This window comes from Anopheles moucheti, assembly GCF_943734755.1.
Source record: "Anopheles moucheti chromosome X unlocalized genomic scaffold, idAnoMoucSN_F20_07 X_unloc_10, whole genome shotgun sequence".
NCBI lineage: Eukaryota > Metazoa > Arthropoda > Insecta > Diptera > Culicidae > Anopheles > Anopheles moucheti.
Genome location: NW_026453516.1, coordinates 207,501 through 212,500, shown reverse-complemented (window position 1 = coordinate 212,500; position 5,000 = coordinate 207,501). Strand labels below are relative to the sequence as shown.

The following is a 5,000-nucleotide window of genomic DNA, read 5'->3' as shown; positions in this document are numbered from 1 at the left end:
GGGCTTGATAGGGCAATTTACGGGCTTTTTGGTGCGACTTACGGGCTTTTTGGTGCGACTTACGGGCCTGATAGTGCAACTAACGGGCTTGATAGGGCAATTTACGGGCTTTTTGGTGCGACTTACGGGCCTGATAGTGCGACTTAAGGGCCTGATAGTGCGACTAACGGGCTTTGATAGTGCGACCAACGGGCTTGATAGTGCGACCTATGGGCTTGATAGTGCGACTAACGGGCTTGATAGTGCGACTTATGGGCTTGATAGTGCGACTTATGGGCTTGATAGTGCGACTTACGGGCTTGCTTTTCCATGTTTTTCGCATCGAGCTTCGGTTCGTTTCGAATAATTTTGTCCATGTTTTTCGTTTGCTACGAGAGGTTCGGTTCGTTTTCAGTTATCCCTGTGTTCATGGTTTTCGTGAGCTTCGATAGGTTTGGTCCGTGTTTTTGAGTACTCTTGTCCATGATTTTCGTGTGCTTCTTGAGGTTTGGTCCGATTTTCAGTACTCTTGTCCATGCTTTCACATGCTCTGATAGGTAGGTTCGTTCTCAGTTATCCCTGTGTTCATGGTTTTCGTGAGCTTCGATAGGTTTGGTCCGTGTTTTTGAGTACTCTTGTCCATGATTTTCGTGTGCTTCTTGAGGTTTGGTCCGATTTTCAGTACTCTTGTCCATGCTTTCACATGCTCTGATAGGTAGGTTCGTTCTCAGTTATCCCTGTGTTTATGGTTTTCGTGTGCTTCGAGAGGTTTGGTCCGTGTTTTTGAGTACTCTTGTCCATGATTTTCGTGTGCTTCTAGAGGTTTGGTCCGATTTTCAGTACTCTTGTCCATGCTTTCACATGCTCTGATAGGTAGGTTCGTTCTCAGTTATCCCTGTGTTCATGGTTTTCGTTTGCTTCGATTCGTTCACTCTATTACTCTTGTCTTTGGTTTTCGTTTGCTTCGATTCGTTCACTCCATTACTCTTGTCTGTGGTTTTTCGTTTGCTTCGATTCGTTCAGTCCATTACTCTTGTATGTGATTTTCGTTTGCTTCGATTCGTTCAGTCCATTACTCTTGTGTGTGGTTTTCGTTTGCTTCGAGTCGTTCAGTCCATTACCCTTGTCTATGATTTTCGTTTGCTTCGAGTCGTTCAGTCCAATACTTACCCTTGTCTATGATTTTCGCTCTAAGCCCAGTCGCCCTGCGCTCTGGAAATCACATTCCAACTCTATCACCGATAGCGCTCACACCTTGGAAACCACATTTCACCCAGGGGACCTTAGGGTGGATTTTGAGCCTTTCGGGATTGCGAAACCATCATTTAACACTCTAAACTTAATTTCCGCAATCCCAGACGCACTTTCCATATGGTCTCCAAAAATGCGTGTGAGCTGACCTGGTCCCTTATAATAGGCAATGAACACGATTTTGGCAAAATATTTTTTTCAAAATTTTTTGACTCACCGGGTAAAATCGAATTTACTTGGGAAAAATGTTCTAGCAGGGGCCCTCCCATACAAATTTTTTTCTTCTCAAAAATGATTTTCGTTTCACTTTTCATACTCAGGGGAGTCTAAAATTGATGTTTTGAGTCACCATGAAAAAAAAATTTTTTTTGACCCGAGCTTGTGTCGCGACCCAAAAATCGACTCACTTGGGAAAAATGTTCTAGCAGGGGCCCTCCCAAACAAAATTTTTTTCTTCTCAAAAATGATTTTCGTTTCACTTTTCATACTCAGGGGAGTCTAAAATTGATGTTTTGAGTCACCGTGAAAAAAAAATTTTTTTGACCCGAGCTTGTGTCGGCGACCCAAAATCGACGCACTTGGGAAATATGTTCTAGCAGGGGCCCTCCCATACAAAAATTTTTTCTTCTCAAAAATGATTTTCGTTTCACTTTTCATACTCAGGGGAGTCTAAAATTGATGTTTTGAGTCACGGTGAAAAAAAAAATTTTTTGACCCGAGCTTGTGTCGGTGACCCAAAATCGACGCACTTGGGAAAAATGTTCTAGCAGGGGCCCTCCCATACAAAAATTTTTTTTTGACTCACCGGGTAAAATGGTCGCACTTGGTAAAAATGTTCTAGCAGGGGCCCTCCCATACAAAAATTTTTTCTTCTCAAAAATGATTTTCGTTTCACTTTTCATACTCAGGAGAGTCTAAAATTGATGTTTTGAGTCACCGTGAAAAAAAAAATTTTTTGACCCGAGCTTGTGTCGGCGACCCAAAATCGACGCACTTGGGAAAAATGTTCTAGCAGGGGCCCTCCCATACAAAATTTTTTTCTTCTCAAAAATGATTTTCGTTTCACTTTTCATACTCAGGGGAGTCTAATATTGAAGTTTTGAGTCACCGTGAAAAAAATTTTTTTTGACTCACTGGGTAAAATGGTCGCACTTGGGAAAAATGTTCTAGCAGGGGCCCTCCCATACAAAAAATTTTTATTTCTCAAATCGATCCGTGGTTTCACTTTTCATACTCTAGGGCCCATTTGCTTCAACTTTGGAAAAAATTTTCGATGATGAAAAATTTTCGCCTTCGACGTCCATCGACCACTCGACCCGAACTTGGTACTTTTGTATGGAGGTACCCGAGTGGTGACTTTTTCATACAAAAATTTTTATTTCTCATATCGATCCGTGGTTTCACTTTTCATACTCTAGGGCCCAATTGCTTCAACTTTGGAAAAAATTTTCGATGATGAAAAATTTTCACCTTCGACGTCCATCGACCACTCGACCCGAACTTGGTACTTTTGTATGGAGGTACCCGAGTGGTGACTTTTTCATACAAAAATTTTTTTGCGAATACGTGTTCGTTCGCGATCATTTAGGCCATGAACAACAAGTCCGCTGCGATAGAAATAGTGCATTGTAGTTACTCGACGAGAAAAAAAATCGGGACTTAGAAAAATTTTTGAAAGTCAAATCGTATTGACTTCCAACAACACCTGATAATAAACACACATTGCCTGTTGCACCACAGATCGCATTTGACTTAACAAATCGCCTGTTGGTACGCACATCACCATCGACTTTACCAATCGCGTTTCGCACCGCTAATCCCACTTGGCGTGGAGCCACGCACATAATGTTGCGAGGAGAGTATTAATCGGGACTTAGCGTTTTAAGCTCGCGAACACTCCACTATGGGAGTGCACGCAAGCACCAACTGTACACACACAACACAACAATCACTCTCGCGAACACTCCATTCCCAAAGTGAACGCGAGCACCAGCAAGCATGGGTCGCCTGAGAGGATCGATGCGAACGCATCTCTACAACTCGCAGCTCCCAGCCTGTAGTCCCGTCGTTTGCGGGCGGTCGAAGGTGTCGAAACTAGTTGTATCCACGGTCGACGGAAACACAGCCACCAGGGTTCCCTGTGGTAAGGTACTTCCACGTGCAGCGTGCTCCCGCCCGTTGCGGCTCAGTCTAGTGCTATAGCGGGGATGAGACGTCAGTGTGCGCGGGGCAGCACCGACGGATCTCGGAGGGTTGTTAAGCCCGCTAGCTTCCGATCACCTAATGGGTTTGAGAAGCGCTATCAGCTCGGATTGGATACGACCTTAGAGGCGTTCAGGCATAATCCAGCGGACGTAGCGTCATACCAAAGTCCGGTCGAACTAGTATTGAGCCAGTGGTCCGTACCTGTGGTTCCTCTCGTACTGCACAGGAATTCCGTTAAGATAGCGGCAAACAGCACACACCAGTAGGGTAAAACTAACCTGTCTCACGACGGTCTAAACCCAGCTCACGTTCCCTTGAAAGGGTGAACAATCCTACGCTTGGTGAATTTTGCTTCACAATGATAGGAAGAGCCGACATCGAAGGATCAAAAAGCCACGTCGCTATGAACGCTTGGCGGCCACAAGCCAGTTATCCCTGTGCGTGTGACAGCTGTCATAGCAGTGATCGGACGTGCTTCTGTGTCGCTCCGGTTAAAAGCGGAAAATTCGGGTGTAAAACTTTGCGAAAAGGGCCAAAAAGTGTTTTAATCAGTGTCTTTTAGTGCCTTCTACCCCTGAATGGTGAAATATTAACGAAACAGGACGATGCTCGCCTGATAAAAGCGAAAGAAATCTCTCCCATACATTTTGTATGGGAACAGACCAGTGCTGTTTATACGCGAAATAGGCGATTAAAACATTAAGTGGAACGTTAATTCAGTAGTGGCGTCACTGAAGAACATTATTCCGGTCGGTGGCAGTGTAGAAAACGCCAAAAAACTATAAAATAAGTGCGTGCAAAATAGCGGCAGAGTGGCGTCAGGTGGATCGTCGCGTGTGGGTGTGCGCTCGAGCGACGCGTTGTGACAGCTCAGAGCTTCTGCTCCACAGCGCCACCTATCCGCGAGGTGGAGAAGCGCGTAGCGACGAAAGCTCCCGAGGCAGTGTATGCGGACGGTATACATTTAGGCGCGAACGCAACGCAGCGGAGACTTAAGCAGGACGGCAGACAGCGAACCCGAAAACAAATTTTTGAAAACATATTTATTTATTTAATAAAATTTGTTGGAGTTTTTGTTTGTTCTTGGGCGATCATCGTGGCGGTCCGCTGCTGGCGTCCCCCCGTGGAGGGGGAGTAAATCCAGCGTAAAGCGCGGACTCCTTTGGACTGGCGATGTCGTACAGTAGTCGGATCCTGCGGTCACGGTCGGGATCGACCGAGAGCCGGCCACCGGTGAGTTCGAAACCGGTGGTGATGCTTAGTCGAGTTACGGAAGGAAAGGCCACAGCCACGAGTGGTGTTGGCCGAACGAGTGGAGTTGGCACAGCCGTAGCAGCAGCGTCGGTTGTGTCGATGGAAAAGCTCATCGAGCGCTTGGAGGACCAACTGGCCCTCCTCAGAGCACAAATGACGGAGCAAGCGGAGCAGTTCCGCAAGGACTTAGCGGAGCTGCAAGAGAGTCATCGCCATGAGGTCCAGTACCTGCGCGATGAGAATCGAAAGGAGCGGGAGATGGTCTCCGGGCTCTTGACGCAGTTGGTGGCTGCGCAGTCGCAGCTGCAACA

The 5,000-nt window shown here is 46.2% G+C and overlaps 1 pseudogene; it reads right to left on the bottom strand.

The window, feature by feature from the left end:
- Nucleotides 1–3,214: 3,214 nt before the first annotated feature.
- Nucleotides 3,215–5,000, bottom strand: part of LOC128307578 (uncharacterized) — a 6,645-nt pseudogene continuing 4,859 nt past the window's right edge.